The sequence below is a fragment of the Pagrus major genome, chromosome 16, assembly GCF_040436345.1.
Source record: "Pagrus major chromosome 16, Pma_NU_1.0".
In the NCBI taxonomy this organism is placed as follows: domain Eukaryota; kingdom Metazoa; phylum Chordata; class Actinopteri; order Spariformes; family Sparidae; genus Pagrus; species Pagrus major.
The window spans coordinates 14,403,100-14,425,690 of record NC_133230.1 but is presented as its reverse complement, the minus strand read 5'-3'; the positions used below and the strand labels follow the sequence as shown (position 1 = coordinate 14,425,690).

Sequence of the window (22,591 nt, the reverse complement as noted above, 5' to 3'; positions counted from 1 at the left end):
TTGGCTTTGTAAGTACTGTTATAGCAGGCTAATTAGTGTGCTAACGTTGGCATCTTAAATCCAGAGCATATAAACGCACTGTTTTCACCAAAACATGAAACATTTCTCCGTGAAATGCAGTAAAGTTTGAGCACAATGTGGCATAAAACAGAAGCAGTTTAGTAAAGTAGCTCAGACTTGTATTTAGCATAGATGTGCTTTCTTGCGGCAGCCCAGATTCCCAAAGGTGTGCACTTGGCAGGCAGCCACCTGGTCTTTCTGGTGCCGTGTGGGCACCCAGCAGGCGCCTGAACGTGGAGCTTCAGGGTGAAGAAAACATAAAACCACAACCAGCCGGAGTGTCTTCCAGGGAGTGGAGAGAAAAGAGATCCAATTTACTGCTTATTGAGACTGTTGTTACATTAGCCTCCTGGACTTCTCTCTGCCACTCTCTTACTAATTTCTTTGTCTTCCAGAGTGTGTTGTGTGTCTGTGTGAAGGAATGGGTGTCTGGAGGTCTGGGGATGGCTGGAACAAAAAGCCAGGGAAGTGTTTTTTGTGTGGTATTGTAGTGGGGGTTTGTGTGTGTGTGCTCGTGAGGAGAACAGACAAAAAGCCTCCAGTAAAGCCTCGTGAAATTATTAATTTATTATAAGAGACATCTCCTCTCGCTGTGTCCTTCTACACGTGAGAATGAACCTTCAGATGTGGCGGCTGCGCATCAAAGAATGTAAAAGTTATTATCATGATGGATGTCACGCCGCAGATGTGCTCGTTCGTCTGCTAAATAACTCCCAAACAGACTAAGGACAGATTCCAGCAGTAATTAAACAGCAGCCTCGTACTCCCCATAAACACAAGTGTCTAAGTTGAAGCATATTGTTGTGTGTGTTCCCATGAGAGTACGACAGATGTGCAGGCTAAGTGAGCTTGTGGGTAAAAAAAAAAAAAAGGGGGCATCATTGGCTCCTGACTAACTGAGACAGAGTGTGTTTGCTGAGGGGGAGTTTGTGTGTGTGTGTGTGTGTGTGTGTGTGTGTGTGTGTGTGGGGGTTTCAGATTGATAATGTGTGCACACATGCGTATACTGACAGATACGAGCGTGAGAGAAGAATCGGTAGTGTGTGTGACTGGAATGTGTGTGTGTGTTTATGTGTATCTGCCCCCTTAACTTTCACCCTCTTTACTTATTTACCCCGCAGCTGTGGGGAAAACTCTGAGTCAGCATCTGCATGTGTGCATCCAGATGCGTGCCTCTCCATTCTGACCCTTCTTCCTCCTCCTCCGCTGCCACAACGCCTGCTGTACTCTGCGACTAATTCATTAGCCTAATTAGCGCTCATTAGCCAGCTTATGCTAGTTCCAATTAGCATTCTAGCATGGAATGACCCAGAGGTCTGCCTGGCAAAACAAACAGGCTTTTTGTGGTCAGAGGCATGACGACACTGAGGTCTGTCCACACTATTAAGAGTTTCCTATATAGTCCTGTAGAGCTCAGCAGGGGGGTACGACGTGTAAACACAGCTCATGAGTGCTCATGGAGAAAATGATGCCATGGTGGCTGGTTTGACGGGTGTGGGGCCACATTTAAGCGTTTCATGTAAAGATGTGTGGCAGCAGAATCAGCAGCAGAGACTATAATGTGCACACCTCAACTACAGTGGCGAAGAGAGTTGCAAAATACATCATTGGGATCACTTTCAGAGTGATTTGATGAGCAACAGACACTGACAGCCAATCAAAGTTCAGTCTATTAGCTCGATTATGGGGACATTTTCTTTAGATAATGTTGCAGCAGTGTTTCTCATCTTGGTTTCTGTAGCCGACTAATCACAATCATCTTTGGCGCCACAAAGCCCAGGAAGCTGCGATGGAACAAAATGGAGTTGGAGGAACTTGTTTTGGTCGAACATTTGCATGCTGGGAGGTGAGCCCTGGCATTAAAATGACTAAATCCCCACAAAAGAAAAGGGCAATAACTGCTAGCTTGTTAACATTGGTACCGTTAGAGACCACGTTAGGGTAACTTGCCATTTTTCAGCATGGAGTTTGTTGTTGTTGGACATATTATTCTGTTTTATAAATATAATAAAGTGTTTGTTTAACCAATGACCCTTCTGTTTTCATTTCATGGAAGCGCCTGTTTATAAGATAGTGACACTGACGCTGTGGGATTGTAAAGGTCGGGTCGGCCGCCATCCGAAAGAGTCAGTGTTTGTCGATTTGGGTATGAGATTCAAAAATCAACTATCTTACAAATGAGGGGTTTAAGGGCCACTGTAATCAATAATAATGATTGTGTAATACTGTATATTGTGATAAAAAGATGGTCGTACTATGAAAACGTCAATTTTCCACATCCAATGACCTCCAATGGCCCGAACTAAGATTTATCTGACTGCCAAAGCTTGGGCTGGCTACGATTGGCAGCAACAACAAGGAGTTAAAGAGAAAATAAGACCCCATAATACTACATGGGAATAAACAAATGCAAAATTGTAAAATCACCATTAAATCACCAATAATAAAACATAAAAGATCACACTCTAAAAACAAGTCATGATGTGAAAACAACCTGTGAGCAGGCTGAAACCATCAAACAACAAATCAACAAAGCAAACACATCCAGATTGTAATATGCACCATAAAATTATTAACCAGATGAGACTGGATTACAAGCGGACAGCTGTTGTCACAGGTGTGGCGGTCCTCAACGCAAACTGAAGATGCACTGGGGGTCTGACTGCACAGACCAAGTCTGGATGTTGGTCAGCATCATCTCCATAAGTGGAGGAACGTGCTTGGCCAGATTCACCGCTGAGAGCGCGAAACAATTAACAGCAGCCCATCGACAACCTCTTTGAGCGCCAATATCGATCCCTGCGGATGGAGCACAAATAACTGACGACGGCGTGTGATGTTTTTCACTCTGATCTCTGGGAAACAGAAGTGGCGTGTGTTGGTTATTTGCATAATGAGTTTGGAAGTGAAAGCCAACCGCGAGTGTTCACTGGAGACGCATCTGAGAGCCGCCGTGATACCAGGTATGAACTCGGAAGTCCATCTTGACTGGATTTCAACAGATATATCTGGGTATAAGATCTGAACAAGGACTTAATATGACAGGTCTTTCTGCCCCGTCAAGAACAATTTCTTGAGGGGAATCGCTGACTGATGGGCCCACGGTATGATCTGTTTTTTTTTTCCTCCCCTCTCTTCCCTTTCTAGCTCTCCTTTCGCTCTCACCCTGCTCGAACGCAGAACACCAACCCTCCGAACAGTTTTAGAAACATAAAATATAAAACCCAGAATCAAAAGCGCTGTGGCTCTGAGATAATGTTTGATTGATGTCGGCGATCTCTCTATGCCGGTGACCTGTAGCCCCTCACAGCTGATATTTATAAAGTCTTCTCACGCTGCCAATAAATGAGCCGTACTTGTCGGATTTTGCCTGGAAAGTCCCGGCGACTCAGTGCTGCGGCTTGAATTCAAAAGTAACTCGGATTTGAAAAAGGAATTTCTAAGATGTCACGCTCGTTTGCATAGCTGCGCCAGATCCATATTATCAAATAAGAGCAAGTATAGCTGCAGGTGTTGGGTGTGAATTGTGTGCGCCTAAATAAAAAAACATGCCGGCACACACATAAAGATATTCCTCATATACATGCAGACGCACACACTCGCACAAACTTTTTGAATCAGTTGGAGTCAGCAGCACTGTTCTTTCCCTGCAGCTACCCATCTCTCCCCCTTCACACGTGTAAGCCTGAATATTTTACAAATACCCCGATAACAAGAAGTCTTCCTGCCGCGATACTAATTCACTATGACGGCTTTATCCTTGCAATCTTTTCAATTTGTCCTCTCGGATTTTTTCCACTGCCAACAGATGGAGGCAATTTTTTCTGTTGCGTTTAGTGTCTGCGCGGCAGTCAGAGTCCCCAAACTCCACATACACACACTCTGAACTCTCCAGAGGATGGAAAGTGAGGTTGATTCCGAACACGTATCCATGAATATTTTGGGTGGATTTGTTTTTTTTGTGGCTGCAACAATCACGCTTCACACTCAAGGGTACACACACACACACACACACACACACACACACACACACACACACACACTGACAGTGATTGGCGCCTCACTGTGTGATCTTGCAGATGAGGGGTCCGGACTCCGTGGATGTTCACTGGAGACCAGCTGTGCCTTGCTCTGCACTTCCAGATGGCCCTCGGGACGCCTCACTGTGCGTGTGTGTGTGTTTGCATGTGTGTGTGTGTGTAGAGATACATATGTGTGAGACAGTCTCAGATTTAGACATGTCAGCACATGCTCCGCGGCGGCCTCTTTTTAAACACTGACACATTTTGTCATCAGAGCCACTGAAACGAGGAGGAGGAGGCCGGAGTTACCCCTCGCCGAGATGTCCTTTCATCTGACACACACACTCACTCACACACACACACGCAAACACACACTCAGAGACATAGCGAGGAATGCTTAAATTCGTCCATCCACATTACAGTCGCTGCAGGCTCTTTCATGACAAATCATTCTCCAGAATCTTGAAGAGTCTAAACACCACACACTCTCACTCATCCACACACACACATTAACACACCCCTTATTTTCAAAGCACCATCGACCATTATTATTATCGGGGTCCCATCTGCCGGTGAGAAACCAGCTCCACTCTCCTCCAATAGGTGAGTAGATACTTAATCGTGTCTAATTCCTTGTCAGCAAACACATCCTAATGTATTCCCTCTGAAGAATCCTCTAAATCAAAATATAAACCTGGAGCCACCTGGGTCCCCCCTCAGCACAACACCACCAATCAGAGAAAGCTAAGAACCCACCCCGGAGCAGAAGCATGACTATTGCAGTAAATAGGTGGCTGAGCACACGGACAGATGCACTTTCATCAGTCGAGATGGCACCTTTGAAATGTCGGACTCAGAGAAAAGCAGGCGTCTTTTCAAAGACACGGCCCGGCATTGTTGGCTTCAGAGTTGCTGAGGTGAAGAGGCATTAGACTGTTGCAGGAGGGGTTGACGTACATTTTGACTAATTTCTTAGCTAACATTTGTTAACGTTTGATTACTTCGAGTGCGTTTCACTTCCGGGCTTATATAGATGCGTCCAAGATGAGGCATTTCAGAATAAATGTATGCCTTTCCTGTGTGACACTATAAAACAATAATGTTAGCTCGGACGCGCCTGCATGCTAGCATTGACTAATGGGTTATCAAATATGTTTTGTTATCTTGATATATGGCCTGATGTCCCTCTGGATTTTCTTTGATTTCTTTCTTTCCAATTGTTCTGTCTTTGTTTCAGGCTCTCCCCACCAACAACGCACTTTTATCGAGAAATACTGTATATACTGCATTTCACTTCATTCAAAAAGGATCATCCATCTTTTTCACATACACACACGCACACACACACACACACACACACACACACACACACACACACACACACACACACACAAGGACGTACACAATCATTTGAGAGTGAGTTTGACATCAGCATCAAACACAGAGTATGTCAGCACCGCACGACACTGGAGAGCAGCATGATGTCTGAGACAGTCAGAGCTCCCAGGAAATGTGTGTGCGTGCGTGAGTCAGACACACACACACAGAGAGAGAGAGAGAGAGAGAGAGAGAGAGAGAGAGAGAGAGAGAGAGAGAGAGAGAAGAGGTACAGCTGTCAATCACAAACACACAGGCAAGCAAAGCGATACGCTACCCAGTGGGTTCATCAGTACCATGTGTCAGTCACACCCCACGATCACATTGATTGTCTGTCGGCACCCATCTGAGCGTGTGCGTGCTCATGCACGTGCCGCGTGAGAAAATGATAGTGAAGGAGGAATATTTGGTCTTGAGCGAAATATCATGGGGAGAGGGATACAAAGGACGGGGAAAATAATGAGAAAAAAGAAAGGACGAAACGTCCATGATGATGCAATTATGATTCAATTTAGATTCCTGCATCAATTATGCAAACATATTCAGGAGTCATGTCAAATATTGATAGGCTCTTCAACTTCTCAACTGTATTCATTAAGGAGCCAAAACTTAACCCGGACTCTCTCATTAATCATGGATAGATGTCAGCTGGAGGTCTACATTTAAATTCAGCCGACACCAACGGGCCTTCATACCAAAGGCTATGCTATGTATCCGTGTGCATCTGGATGTGTGAGTTTTTGTCTGCCTATCTGTATGTGAGGTGCCATGTTGTCAGCGCCGACCCCTGACCCGGCACGTTTACTGTGTGCATGGCTGTAAGAGTCAGTGTGTAGGCAGAGCTCTTGTTAATATGATGCTGCTGCTTTAATGACCAGAAAAATACATGATGGTAAACATAATAACTGAAGGACATATGTGAAATGATTCAACTAATTAGGACGGAGTGTACGGACATTCATGGTCCCCAGAGGATGAATCGCACAGACTCTGGTGATCCCCCGACCCCGTCCTTGTGGTTTAAGACTAAATCCGATAAAAATAAATGCATTCCCATCTGCCGCGGCTGTGCTTTACTCCTTATTAGCATATATTAGCATGTTAACACGCTAACCTAAGAGGGTGAACATGGTAAAATAAAGACAACCGCAAAATATCAGCACATTAGCATAGCACATAAGCAGTTCAACAGTAAATAGCCGATATGTCTCAATCGCCCCCTGGTGGCTGGCTGCAGTACAGGTCATAAAGCCCCTTAAAGCTTATTACAGCCCATATTGTCATTTTTCTTGTTAGGCAGCTGCCTCTAGTGGCTGTAGTAATTATTACGGAAGCAAAGGAGGAAGTCAGGTGAAGTTGAAAGAGCTACAAAGTCTGAGTCACAAAGCATCAAAGCAAAGTTGCAAATGATGTTTATCAACATTGACACTGCTTAATAAATGGTTTATAAAGCATTTCATTGTTTGTTAACAGTCAAATAACTATTGACTCAAGTTAAATTAACTGCAAATTTCCCATTTACTAATGATGGTATTATACAGTCTAAAATTATGACCTAAACGAGGAAGATTTTGATTTTGCCTACACACAGCCAGCCATAATTAAAACCTGCAGAAGACTTTTATTAGCTACTTATTCCCTTTAATCTCTCTTGTTTGCTTTTATGCTCATCAAAAAGGTAAAACAAATGTTAATCTAAAATTTGCAATGGAGAAATATGAGCTGCTTCAATACAGAAATACTGATATAATAAATGCACATTCACATTCGTGCATGTATGTATGTGTGTGTGTGTGCGTGTTGTGTTGTGTTGTGTCTGTGCTGTCGGTCTACATTCCTTTGTATCTCTATTATGTCACTGAAGCTAACAGCCCCTTTGGCTACAACCGCCACATCTTAGTCTTATGACACACCCCTGAAGGGCTAACCGGGTCTCACATGACCTGACTTAGGCTCCAAAGCTGGGTGGGGTCATGCCGCAGGGGTCAAAGGTCACTCCGGTCCCCACCCCGAGGAACAAAAGGAACGACTTAGCCTTTCAGGGAGAGTCTCTGCGGCTTAGATTCGGGCTGAGTGGGGGGAGTCGTGCTGTCTGTGCGTACCTTTACTTTAGTTGACTGTCTGAGTGCAGAGTGGTTAGATTTTCTGTTCACGTCAGACCACATATGTCTCTGTGTGTTTGTGTGTGTAGTAACTGTGATGATGAACCAAAAGTGCAAACATACTGCCCCTACTGCAGGCTTCCCCCTGAGCGCTGCACTTGGCTGGTTAGTATGTGTGTGTGTGTGTGTGTGTGTGTGTGTGTGTACAGGGAACAGCTGTTCTCCAGCGCTACATGGGGAGGTCAGGGGGAGACACGGACGGGCTACAGCTGTGGCCTCGGGGCTTGTGGGAACTGTGGCTTGAACAACGTGGGAGAGGAGAGAAGAGGAGGACGGGAGAGGAGCAGAAGAGATTCAACGAGGGGAAAAAAAGACAACTTTGCAAGCTGAGGCGAGAGGAAGACATGACAAGAGCAAGTATTAAAAGAAGAGATGTCTCGCGTCATCCGGAGCGGCGAAGGCCACAGAGACCAGCAGACGACGTGGACCGCGGTGTGTTTTGGCTACGAGGTCATCGAGGCGAGAAGCACGTACGACTGAGGGCTCTTTTCCAACAAGCTGATCCAAACCCATCAACCACCGCCACTTAGCATTCTGACTAAAGCCCTCATGTTCAAGAAAATTAATCACGCTTATAAGCTCATAAACAAGTTGACTTTCCTGGTAGAGAATCAGCCCGCCGGCCAAGATGGCAGAGTAACTCGAATAAAGACCCACTGTTGGAGATAATGCTTATTTCAGGACAGCACATAATGTGATAAGTCTGAGAAATCACTTTATAGTTTTGCGCAGACAATCATGAGCTGCGGTTTGAGAGCAGAGGCCCTGCTCCAACAGAGAGAAACTATAGCTGTGGAGAAAAGGGGGCTGACAGCGAAAAACTAATAAGCCTTGTGCAGGGAGAGAAATGGGCTCATCTCTCCGAGGCACCGAGAAAAACTACTGGAGCTGTTGTACACCATTTCCAAGAACAAAAAAAAACGCTTCATCTATGCTGAAACCCAACACTAAATCCCTTCTGCCTGACAGATTCGGCAAAAGAATAATATCTGCAGCAAGAATAATATTTGCAGCCTATATTATAGAAGCATACTGTATGAGGGAGTAGGACAAGAGATGGAACTGGGCCAGAAGCCAATTTATGGCTTTTGTGAAAACCTTTAAAAGAAACGACAGAGAGACTTGTTCAAGGTGCTACTTAAAAACCTCTCTGAAAACTCTCTCTCATCCACTCACTCGCAAGCATCAATTAAACTCAGCTGATTGCCATCTGTGAGGCAACTGAACCTAAAATCATTAAAAGTCTGCGAAGATCAAAAGCAGGCAGAGATGTGACAAAAAAGACAAAGGAACAAGGGAGGAAAAGAAAAGAGAGGAAGGTGAAGGAGGTGAGGTCAAGGTGAGGCGAGAGGTTTGACTTCGGCGTGAAATGAACCGATTGAGCCAAAATCTGAAGATGTAATAGACAACGAAACACGGGCCAAAGATATGTCGAGAAAAACAAAGAGACGTAAACTAAAAATAAAGAGACGTAAAAAGACTAAACAAAAAGACAAATAAACAAAAACAGAGAAATGTAAAATAAAACAAAAAATAAACAAAAGCAGGGACATAAAAGAAAAAAGATGTAAACAAAAACAGAGAGACAAACAAAAACAAAGCGACATAAAAAAGCAAAAAAAGATACATGAAGCAAAAAAGAGATGTAAACAAAAACAGAGAGATGTTGAACCAAAAAAAAGTAAACAAAAATAGATGGACACAAAAATAAAGAGATGCAGACGAAAACAATGAGACGTAAACAAAAACAAAAAGACGTAAAACAAAACAAAAAGACGTAAAAAAACAACAAACAGACGTAAAACAAAAATAAAGACACATAAACAAAAACAGAAACAGGGCAGATTTGAGAGACGGTGAGCAGTGTTGGCTCAGGCGTGTGTGAGCTGACCAATCAGAGCAGACTGGGTATTTAGGAGGGGGGGGGGGGGGGGGCTTAAAGAGACAGGAGCTAAAACAGAGGGGGAATACAGAGCTGCTGCACCGGCCAGTACGAGAAAACCGATGTGTTTTTTGAGCACTAAAGCATGTAAACATAATCTAGTAACCCAAAATAAAATTATGAACCTGAAAATGGGCATAATATGTCTCCTTTGATAACATGAGATACTGTGTGTGTGTGTGTGAGTTTCAGTTGGATTGATGCTGCTTGAGTGTGTGTTTCGGGGTGAGATTTGATAAATAGTCTCCTAGCAACGCTCTCTGACGTATCAGAGGTTAGATTTCCTGTAACTGACAAACTGATAGTCACACGGGTTCAGTACGTTCAAACACAGCTTGTTGGGGGGTCACACATGAAAGCACACAGACAAAAAGAGGATGTCAGGCAGGTCATTTTTTTAAGTGTCACTTTTCATATACGAGATTATACAAGAAGCACTACGGAGAACGATGCACACGAGGCGGCTGTTATCCTCCTCCTATCTCATATCTGTATGCACCGTCAACGCCGTGGCATGTCTGTTGTCGGGGTGGCTCTGCACAAGCAGCACCAGAGGGAATTTCTCTGCGTGTACCGTGTCAGGTTGTCAACAAGTTCAAGAAAGCCAGCTAATTTCCTTGAGGTGGAATAAAATAGAAAGACACTTTAACGACACAAAAGGCACCATTACCGGGGAGAGTTTGCAAAAAAAAAATGACAACAGGAAATTCTTGTTCAGAGACACGCTGTGACAACTGTGTTTTAATTACGCTGATATGATGACAACATCGATACACATTGTGCTACTATCCTGTGTTTGTGTTGGTTTAAGTGCCTGATCACACTCGAACATGGCAGCAAAATTCATTCACATATGTTCATGAAACAGGGAGTGAAAGCTGACGGACCTCGTGAGTACTTGTGCTCTCTGTTACTAAACTGACAGTAAATTAACACTTCTACCACCCACTCCCGTCTCTTGACTGTCCACAAATCATGCTGCAAGTCAGCTTGGGGCTGCAACTGTTTAAAGGGCCAATATGTAAGAAAACAGAGTTTTGGGATTGTAGGTTGGGTCGGCCTCCTACCAAAGTATTTGACGAGTTGGGAATTCTTAGATATTGGACCTGAACTTGAGGTTTGTTTTTCCAATTTTATCCATAAATTGTTTGGCCTGTTAAATGCTTCATCAAGAGAGAAAGAAAGATTTTTGTTTGAAAATAACTAAAGATCAAGAATGTATCAAAATAGCTGCTTGTTATTTTTCAGTTTTCTTCAAATACCTTGGCTTGTCAAGGAGAACCCAGATTGTTATGAATCATTTAAGAAGCCCCGCCACAACTAACTCTACTGATTGTGATTTTAGCACAGTTTCAAAAAGCTAAATTATTAACTTAATTAGGGCTGGGTACCGTTAAAAAAACCTTGATATACTGGTAACGATACGATGCCTTGACTTCGATACTGGTTCCTGAACAATACTTTTTTTGATTTTATTAAATTTATTTTAACAAAGGATTGCATTACACATTCACGTGGTGAGCCTCGTCTCTCGGATGTAACGTTTTTCCTGCATGCCTCGGGACAGCCAATCACCAGCACTATTAGATCACCACACTACAGGCTCACTGACACGGATGAGATTAACTCCTTGAGGTATTGAAATTTGGTATCGAATGAGAGGACATTTTCCAACGCTAGATAGTATCGAGGCAATTCAGTCGGTGCCATTTCTCATCATCATCATTCATGAATTATTTACCTACGATATTAACAAAAATGTCAAAAAACACCCTATGTTGCAATGTTAAAGTTCCTGGTCCCTTTATCCGAATCTGCACCAAAAGTTAATCGGGTCTATTCTGGGCTGAGACCCATCCTCCACCCAAGTTTCATGGAAATCTGCTCAGTAGTTTTTGTGTAATCCTGACGACAAACCAACCAACCGACAAACAGACACAGGTAAAAACGTAACTCAGTCAGGCTGATATCACAGTACTATTTTTTTTCTCAAACTCAGCGACTTTTCAAATCTAGAGATGAGTTCAAATTCTTTGAACAACAGCAGTATTCTTATAAAACCCCCCTTTGTTTCTGATTCAATATGAATGAAGCAAGAACGAACACGAAGAGGCGGTTCTGGACGCCTGACATGTAACGATACATGTCGTCGGAGCTGTGGGACATTCCGTCACATTCCTCCCTGATCTGATTCTCCACATATCTGCATGTCTCCGACTATCTCCCTCTATATCTCGTCTTTCCAAGTTTATTCCTCGTCTGTGTCTCAGGGACACGGGCGAGGACAATGGAGGTGAACGGTGACGAATACAGAAAAAAGCTTTTTGCGTGAAGAAGAAAATAAAGAAAACCTGTTGCCTCGTATCTTAGATTACACATGGCATTCACGGGAGAAAGAGCAGTCCTCTCTCCGTGTGGAGACATTTTCAATGCCAGGAATAAATGGAATGCCGGATTAATCGTATCTGGATACAATCTGGGTACCACACAAATGTCAGTGCGAGGTGGAAAAGGGGGCCTCAGTGTTTTTCCCCATTGAGAAGCGCCGCTCTCAGGCATTTCTGCGGTGCAGCGGAGCAGAGAGCCAGCCCTCTCTTCTTGTACCTGCAACAGAGGGATATTGTTGCAACAGAGCCGCAACTTCGATTACAGAGCATTCCTGCCTCTTCGTCCCAAAGACAGAAATGTTAAAAGTTCAGGCGAGGTGGGAGACGGGGGGGAAAGGACAAATAAGAACAAAAGGAAATATTAGTGCCTATTACAGCGTGACTTTCTGGACTTGTATAATCAAACAACAGCATTTCTGTATTTATTCACACACGCTGAGTATTAACACCTCACACGCTCAAAGGCATCGCTCCTCTTCAAATCCAACAATGGCCGTCACTTCTCCTCCGGCCAAAGCAAGTGGAGGAGAATAATCTGGCTGCTTTGATCTGACTCAGTGAGAGAATGTCATCTCCAATCCGAGCATGTAATTCTCTCCAGTGGGACGCCGGGGCAGCAGCTTTGTGTTGTTAGTCACCCGCTCTGGCAATGGCACACTTTCTACTTCCTGAAAGTCATAACAATCCCACCACTGCTGCTGCATTAACCATCCGCGACAAATGAACCACCGTCTGGCAAACGAGTCAGACACACACACACACACACACACACACACACACACACACACACAAACACACGGAGCCAGGCTACGGTTTGATACATGCTACACTCGCTCAGCTCAGCCAACAATTGCGCTAATGTGCACACACATATGGGAAAGATGGGATTGCTTGTCTTAGTTTAAAACATATTCATTCAGTAAATAATTTAATGAATGCGCAATCTCTCTGTTTCCTCCCTCCCTCCCTCACACACACACACACACACACACACACACACACACACACACACACACACACACCAAAAAAAACAATTTTAAGAGCTGGGATACCATTTAATCCAGCAGTAATGGATTTACCTCCAGCTGAGAGTCCAATTACAAGAGCTATAAATGCTAATGGTAGTGCTAATCATAACAATAGCATCATGGTTGAAATCGCTAGCTAGGACACGCCGCTTGGTTTACTCCGGCAACAGCGCCATGCAATTACAGCTAAACACATAAACCGAGCGGCAGCAGCCGATTTAATCTGTTATCACAACAACTCCTGCCTCTCTATTAATCACTTTCTCCCCCAAAAAACATGTTTCGCAATCTCCCCTCTTCTATTTTTCTCAGTTTCTATCTCTTTAACAGACTATTCAAACCTTCATTATTGAGTTTTTAGGAGGCAGCGAAACAAGCTGTAAACACAACACTGACATATTATCACCTGATGTGGCTAATGTGTTGGCAAAGAGTGGCCTTCCACTTCATCAGGGCCCGGGTCCACATAGTGTCTTTTTTCCGAGCCTGCTCCGAGCACTTCGAGTTGAAAATCTCTCGACTTTTCAGAAACGTGCTCACGTCTTCTTTTTTCTTTTTCCTAATATTCACCGTATTTTTCCTCCCGATGTCAAATAAAAAACAAACGGATAGTAAACCTCAAAAGGGGCAGTGTCGATCATACAGCGGCGGTTATCAAGATATTGTCGTCATAGAAACAAGATGCACGTGCTGCGTTTTTGTCTCAACGCGCACAAAAAAAAACACACTACATGAACATTGAACAGCTATTTTACTAACTTCCCCTGTGTGATGTTTGATGCTGCACAGGTAGCACACAGTGGGGTTTGCTAGTTATGGGCCTGAAAACCAAAACATCGAGCTAAAAGGCGTTAAAACACAGAACTGCAGAGCGAGGTGATGAGTAGGGTTGAATCTAATGATTGGTTTTCATTATCAATCAGTTTGCAGGCTATTTTCTGGACCCCCCGTGGCCTCAACATGGGAACCTGGATAGTTAAAATACCAGAAACCACAGGTGATGCAAAATCTACTACAAGGGAAATCTCTTTATAACCTCATATACTCAAGAAAATAATCCTTGGTTTAAAGTTTTTGAATCTTTTCATCTAATTTTTTTTATGTGAGGTCAATGTCATGCATCACATTTAATGCAAAGTGTTTCTATCAAGTTAGCCAAAGTGAATAAATTCAAACTTATAATGTGTTTATGGAGTTAAGGGGAACTTCTACATAAACTTAATGTGTTTATTATTCTAATACGTCAAATTGATGCATTTCAAACTGGTTATTCTGTCTCCGTGCATCTTGTTATTTCATTTTATACACAATGACTAAACAAGATAGCAAAACTTTGCATTATAAGTGACTTTTTACATCAAATTCTAGTAAAAAATCTAATTAAAATACTCTTTTTTTGAGTGTATGAGGTCAATTAGAAAGATAAGGATATAATAAACACGACTTTAAGTGATATAAAACATACTGTATACACACACATGCTGTACAGACTCAATCTCACAATGTCCAGATCAAACTCCAACTAAATAAACTAACAGGCTGCTGTTTTCTACTGCATTGGTTCTGTCAATAAAACTCATTTTCAAGTCCTGGATAAAAAACAGATTTTTTTTTAGAGGGGGGAGTGTTTATTGATTCAGTCTTTGTTCGGTCGCAACAAAAAATTAGTTTTGGCTATTTGGAAAATTAGACCGGCCAAAAAAAAATCCAGCAGTGCAATCCATGGGAGTATCTGTCCCGGTCATCAATCCAGCTTGGATGTCTCCGGCTCTCCTCCCATCCTCAATGTTAACTGGGTCATCTGTGGGAGAGGCATGGCTCTCTCCTGAGACTAACACACACATACACACACATGCCTTCAGTTGGAGTAGTTCAAAGGAGCCCAATAAAACATTTACAACGTGGTTAAGCCTTTTTCTCTTCCCCCCTCCTCCTTCGCTCTCAATCTGCTTCTTTGGCTTGTGTTTGTATCTTTCCCTCTCTCTCGCTCTCGCCTTGCCTCGATTCCTCGGTGCTGTTACAAGTCTGGACCTCTCTGCCGAGCCTCGTCCGTGTCTTTTCTCTCGGCTCCGAGAGTGACCCCGGGTTAAACACATTTAATTAGCGCTCACAGGATCTACACGCCCCCTCCTACTGGCAGCTTAGAGACGAGCCCCCTGGACCAACCAGCTCGTGCAAGCATGTGTGTGCATAAAACTGTGCATGTGTGGGTTTGTTTGCTTTACAAGTTGAGATTTTTACTGGAGTAAATGATGTCAGATTTCACATGGCTACATCTACGCTTTCCTCAGGCTTGATAATTACACTGGTCCGGGCCAAGGTCTCGTAGCGCTGCAAACAAACCAGACCAGAGCAGCTATCGCCTCTCTCCAACCTTAAGGCCCTTCTTCCTTTCCCTCACATTACACCGAGCCACAGCGGAGGAGCCACTTGCTTTGAAATGCGCAGCCTCTGTTTTTTCACGCAGCGTGGGTCAGGAGTGTCAATATACGTACGAGCGCATGGTGGTCTTTCATGTTTTTGACAGCGAGAGTGAGCAGTTATCTGGAGAGGGGAGCACATTCAATATGCTTATAGAGAATATTCAAAGACACGCGGGCCCGAGCGGCCCCGGCTGCCTGCTAATGAAGAGCATTACGGCGCGGCGATGCAGACTACAGAGGTGCCTGTGGGTACAGGAGAGCACAATGCTGCAGGTTAGAGCCTTTAATGATAATGAGCAGAGAGCATGCAGGCTTCAAACAGGTGGGTGAAAACTGACCTTTTGTTATTTTGTGTTTTCGCATTAAATAATTGGGTAACTCTTTCTATGAAGCCCAAGTTAAACTGCATTATAACACATTAGAAGTAGCCTTTTTTTAAACACAAGCATCTGTACTGTACTAAGAATTTGTGTACTTTTGCCACCTCTGGTAGTGGTAGTTTATGTTTCCTAAACTTGTACGATGGACGTTGTGCTCTTTCAAAGACAGTGTAATGAAGGGCTGAATGACTGTAAAACATTTCCTTTATTTTATAATAAAGATTTCTTTGTTTCGCTGGCAAATAAACAACAACAAATCACACAACATAGACACCAGATAGTGCAAGACATGAAATACGCAGCATAAAAACTGAGACTGATCTGCGCTTCACATACTAGTGCAAGAGAGGAAGACTGTAGTGCAAAAAAACCCCCTCAAAACAAAACACATTATAGACTAGAGACAGGACAGAAAGGTGAAGACAATGTACCGTCAAGGGAGTGAAAGAGAACGGGCAAAAATATTAAATCTGTCCAAACACAATTCAACACATCTGGAAAATAAAGCTTCCAGAAATAAAAAAAACAACTGCGTCACCGTTTTCCTGGAAACTCCTATTTTCCTTGTAAGTAGCGCTAAATCATGTAGTTCTTAACGGGAAAGCTTCCTAAGAAATGATCAGGAAATTATGGACCAGAAAGCTGAAGTGTTCCCAACAACCTCTTCAGAGAAGACAGAGACACATACAGTCCTTGTGGAGGCGAGGAAATCCGCCGCTGAACGGCGTATTATGGATAATGAGTGGAAGTTCTTGGTAGAAAAGTACAGCAGATTTCCTCCTGAGGGTAATCAAGACAAAAACACGTAATGCGGTTCAACAAAAAAACAACTGTTCTTCAGAAACTACAGCGGCAGCAATGTGCGTCTCCTAATCAGGATGAAACTTTAAAAAAAAAAAACAACAAAATATAGAAATCTGTGTTTCTGACTCTGCTAGAGAACCAGAGCAGCGAAACAAATCACCCTCACTTGGTTTTCAAAATGAGAAAAGAGCAATTTAGCAGACAAGATGAGAGAAAATAAAGCTGTGGCGCTCTGTTTGAAAGCTGATGCAATCTACTTTGCAGTGGAACATCTGGGGAAATAAAAAGGTCACACAGATTTATATTTAGATGCCGCAGGGAGAAATATGCTCCTCCACTCTACTCTACACCCACAAGCTAACAATGGCCCGCTATGAAGGGCCAAATTAATGTAGCGTTAATGGCAGCCCACTGTACGGCTAATGGCTGATAGTTTTGTTTCCGTAAGCAGTCTGACATAAATAAAAGGTGCACTCTGGTGAGCACTGCACACGGTAGCTTTGATGCTAGGAAAGATAAAAGCTCTGTATCGGAATAAATGGAAGAAGCAGGGCATTAGCAAGGGAAAAATAAACGAAAACATCATCTCTGGACCGCCACGAAGTACGTCAGTGTAAAAAAAATAATTAATTATTAAAGGAATACTTTGATACTTTGGAGATATTCTGTTTCGTTCCAAGAGTTAGATGAGAACATTGATTAAACGCTAAATACTTTCCGCAGCTGCCTAGCTTAGCTTAGCACAAAGACGACATAGGCCGATAGCAAGATGACACTTACTACTAAACAAATGAGAGTGAACTGTCTGCAGTCTTTGTTAGCGTTGGACAGAACAAAACTAGCTGTTTTCCCCCAATCTTTGTGCTAAGCTAAGCTAAGTGGCTGCTTAATAGGCCTGGTCTTATTCACTCTCTTGCCAAGAGTTAGAAGTGAATATTGATACCACTCTCATGTCTGTACGGTATTTATGAAGCTACCTCCAGCAGACAGTTAGCTTAGCACAAAGACGACTGATGAAAATACAACAGTTTTTGTATTAAACAGATGAGATTTAACGTGTTCATATACAGTAGGCTATTTGTTAGCTTTTGACAGAGCCAGGCTAGCTGATTCCCTCTAGTCTTTGTGCTAAGCTGAGCTAATTGGCTGCTTCCTTGCCAAGAGCTAGATGAGAATATTGATACCACTCTCATGTCGGTCGTTTAAGCTATGTCCAGCAGCCAGTTAGCTTAGCTTAGCAGCAAGCCAAAGGTGAAGACAACACAGCCTTTTTTGTATTATACAAATGAGCTTTAGCGTGTTCATTAGCAAGCTTTAAAGGTCTGGTATGCAATGTTTGTTAGCTTTGAACAGAGTCAAGCTAGATGCTTCTCCGAGCCTATTTGAGCTAAACTAAGGTAATGGCTGCTTAACTGACGCTAAATCTAATCTACAGTATGTCCTGCAGCTAGCTTAGCTTAGCCCAAAGAGCTTAGCTAGCTAAGCTAACTGGCTGCTAAGTGCTATTAGCCTTCTAACTCGCAGCAAAAAAGAGAATAACTGAATTTCCCAAAACACTGATGTAATCCTTTGAGGTGTTTCAGGGTGGATTTATCCTTCACTGAAAAAGCAGCCTTTTAAAATATTGCTGCGGTTTTATTACTTTAAAAGACATCTGAGGTTTATTCATTAAAGTAAAGTCAAATTTTTTCTTCCTCTACTACTGAGAGCTTCATTTTCACAGTCATCCATCTTTGATGTAGGCTAACATTAACCTTTCCTCTGAGCTAGCGGTACCGTTAGCTTCGGAGCCTGTGTAACTGACATTAAAGCCTTGTTTAGCTGTAGGTGCGCCAACAGCAGCTATTTGCTAATGGCACTGCCTGGCGTTAATGTCTTTCCTCTTGCTGCGGCAGCTGAGATCTCATCCGTCTTCTTTATGACTATTTGTGTTGGAAATCAAACCCTTGGGGACACTCCGATACTTGAGAGAGAGACGGAAAAATATATAGTAAATAGGCAGAAAGAGAATGAGACTAACACCACGGGGAGTAAGCTGAGGAGAAAAGCCAGTGCACATTTCAGGCAAACACAGGATTAATTAGGGTGTATGAAAACACCCGAGGGTGCCCACAAGGCCTCGCTCTCTCCGTCTGCTTAGGGAGGCTTACAGGGTCTTCTCCGCTATCTCTCCAGTAAAGGCCTTGTAGACAGACTATGATTAATGCTCAACGCTTGCTAGTGGGCCTCTCTCCTGCTTAACATCCGAAGGGGCAAACTTTTAACCTGTGATTGAGCTGCGCTGATTCACCTCTAATAAGTCAAAGGAGGTATTCCACCTCCCAAGCTCCTCAGGCAAGGCAGGCGCGCCGGTAGGTATCAGTCATGGGATGCTGGTGGAGCGCTAACCCTGTCAAAGGCACCATCTGTCGGCCGTCTTTTACAGGATGGAGCGGTCTCCGCTGACAAGCCGGGGAGGTATCGTCTTACTGGCACCATGGGGCGGAGTGTGAGTATACGGGAATGGCAGAGGAAATTAATCTGTGTTTCAATATTTGTACGCTGCTGTGTGCTGTTGTATATGGATACCTGAGGAGCTGTAGAGGATATTGGCCGATGCTGATTTGCTGTAGTTCAGCCTGGAGTTTATTACAAAACACCACGGCGTAAAGAAATGTGAAATGAGATGCTTTTTTTTTCCTCTTTATTTTATTTTTTTTTTTCATAGACAGCCCGGAGTCCCCTCGCAGAATATGATGAATAACAAACAGTTATTTAAAAAGCAGCAGTGGCATAATGTAGTCTTATTAATAAAGTACGTCTCCTGTTATTTAACGTGGGGCTCGTGCAGCTAGTTCACACGAGGTAACAAAGCAACCAGGGACGTGATTATTGCGTGTTTCTGGTCGTATAAAATAGATTATATGGTAATCCAATTACACGGTAACTCTATTTGGAAATTAATTAGCGCACTAATCAACTTAAATTCAGCTTAAGACGACATGAGTGACACACTGGGGGTAAAAAATTAGCAGTAACGCCGCAAAATCAACATAAATTCTGCATCGAGAACTCCCTGAAGGTTCGGTTTCTTTGCCCTAATTGAGAACATGCAGTGTAAGAATACGACCACGGGGCTCATTTATCAGCGTGTCCCTTTTATCTAAAAGGTTTATAGCCACCTAATTCACCAACGCTTTCCTCAGTTTTACAATTAGCTCCTTTGTTATAATTCGTTTAATGCATCAGGCCTGAGATCGCGTCATAAAAAAAGGTCCGACCGGTGTGTGTTCAAAGCTCCCTGTCAGCTTTTCCAGACGTACTCTCAACATGACGCGGGGTGGGTGCCGCCTGGTTCATGAATCACCGTGTTTTGACAATAACACCGACTTTTGGGGAGGAACTTGGCGCATAGCTGGAAAGATCAGGTTCTCTCCTCAGAAGTGTACACAAAAATGAGCTCATCTTCGAAGGAGGGTTTTAAAGTGAGTAATGCCAGCCTCCTCAGCCACGCTCATTACAGCAGAATTAGGCCGTATCGTGGCGGTAAGCTCCGGTAATCAGACTACCTCGGCGGCTCGGCTTAATTGGCTCATCGCTCAGCTGACACTCGCTTGACGCACATTAAAATAGAAAGGGACCCCTGTCATTTCTCCGGCGCTTGAAAAACAGCGACGAAACAAAATAGAGAAAAGGCATGTTGTTGTTTTCTGGAGGTGTCTTTCATGATTTTAAATGAGGCAACATTGAATCTGGGTCAAAGCGGAAAAAAGCAGAACAGAATAAGGATATCGTAGTCATCAAAGAGATTGTTATATGGCTCATGTTTTAACCACAGCTACAGCATACTAAAGCATCCCGAGCGGAAGATATTCCCCCTCTGCTGTGTTAAAGAAGAACCCGAAAACACTTGAGAGTTCAAATAACCTTCAACTGCTTTGTGTGAAATCCAGCATGTAGCATTCCTCGCCACAACTGAAATGAAAAACTCATTGTTAAAAAAAAAACAACAAGTGCTGCGATTCATTCTCCTCGCAGTCCTCAACCTTGCAACGGGCTCCTGCAAAATTAACAAGTAAAAGAAACGCATGCGAGTGATAAATATGCAGGGTTAATTCAGCAGGGGGGGGGGAACGACACGCCGCGAGAAAGACGAAACAGGAAACAGATGAGCGAGAGAGATGGGATCACACAGAGCGAGAGCGGAAATGAATGAACAAGAGTGGGAGAGAGCGACAGAGGTTTTTGTTGGCCGACTCGGGCCTCCCTGTGCCAGCCTCTCCTAGAAGCTCAGATATCCATCAGGTCTGCCTCTCTCTGTGCTTGACAGCAGGTCCACAGAGGAGTCCTTTTTAAAACCGGGCCCTCTCCTACCGCTGGCACCGCTCCAGATAAAAGGCCCACTCTGAAGGGGATTCCTCAGCTTGCAGACCTCCGCTGGGAAACGGCTGTGACGGACCAATGAACGCTTTTTGTGGACGGGGAGAGCGGGGCGCGGCGGTCAAGGAGACGGACAAGAGAGAGAGGAACTGAACAAGGCACGGGGAGGAGAAAGAGGGGAAAGATGCATTAACATACATGCCCACAATCTCAGGCAGCGAGACAAGAGCTCGATAGGGGGTCCTGTGGGGACTTATTCGACGTTTGTTCAATGCATCCTATAGACATTTGTGCCACGTATTCTCAATGCGTTCCCCTTTCCTCCACGGGACTCACGCTGGGAGCCGCGATGTGATTAAGAGCTGCAGCTATGCATTTGGTATTTGGTGGAGAGAAAAACACACCTGTGACCTGCTTATCAATGAAGAGGAGCACGCAATCACACTGATGGTAGAGTCACTTTCACAGCTGTAGGCCAAAATGACTCAGTGTTGCAGTTTTTACTTGTGTTTTGGTTAAGCCCAATCCCCGACTTCTCATTCTCGCCTCTCCAGAGACACACTTCTAACTGAGGGTCGTTTTAACGTACTACGGTCACTTTCTTTAAAACAAGCATAAAACAATCGCTAAAAAGTCCGCTGATGGTTCGGTAGCTAACTAGCTCGCGACGTTACGTCGTTAATGCCGATGCGTGCGTGACAGTCAATGTTGTATCCTCCCTGTAGATGGCATATGACGCCTGAAATGTAACTAAAGTCCAGCAGTGAAGTTGCTGCACTGTGCACCGCTCCTCTAATATTGCACAGGTTGCTAATGCTCCCCTGCAACTCACCACTAATGGCCTAGCAATCAAGCATTTTTATTTTAAGGCTTGATAGATAGCGGGAAGTTGTGTTCATGCTTTTCGACCTCCATCGAGATGAACGGCAAAATGTCTGGTTGCGTCTGTTTATGAAAAACGCCATCAGCCTCGACTACTGATGAGGGTCTTGAAGGGTTGTCCCATTTCAAAAGGAGAAGATTTCAACCACTCAACCCCGTAACTCTGTTCTGAGGGGCGAGGGAGTACTTGAAGACGAGGATTAGGGCCGAAATGAGACTGAAAATGAGATTGAGCCTTTCTATAAATGAACCAGGAGTTAAAGATGATTAGGTAACTCATTTTTTTTTTCTGGAGAGCTTTGGTGTTCATCCTGCTTCATCAATACCTCAACTCAAAGGACCCAAGATGTGGCTATCACCTCGAGATGTAGAAATAAATGCAGTTTCTTTGTCGGAGTCGTTACACAATTCACTGTTTCTGCTTTAATTCGTTCAATAGATGGCCGGCAGGTATCTCAGCCTCCCTGATGCACGATCATTTTGGTTTTTATTTCATTTTGTTCCACATCCCGAGGTACGCAGCTGTTTTACAAATGTTGAAATTGGAAAAAAAGTACAACTGTATCCAGTCAGTCCTCATTAGAGATACACAACCAGAGATAAGGCATCAGAGTTTGTGTCAGGAGAGAATAACTGAGTATTGATTATTATTAACATTTACACAGGCAGAAACAATGAAAACCAGAGCATCTTTCACCTGACCCGAGTACCAAAATATACCATGGATATGTTGAAACTCAACATTTCTTTACGTTTCTTTTGATT

At 43.6% G+C, this 22,591-nt stretch overlaps 1 protein-coding gene across 1 annotated transcript in view; it reads right to left on the bottom strand.

Annotated features, from left to right (window-relative positions):
* The window catches only part of ext1b (exostosin glycosyltransferase 1b), a 122,577-nt gene that overhangs the window by 40,822 nt on the left and 59,164 nt on the right, over window positions 1–22,591 (bottom strand). The window lies entirely within an intron of this gene.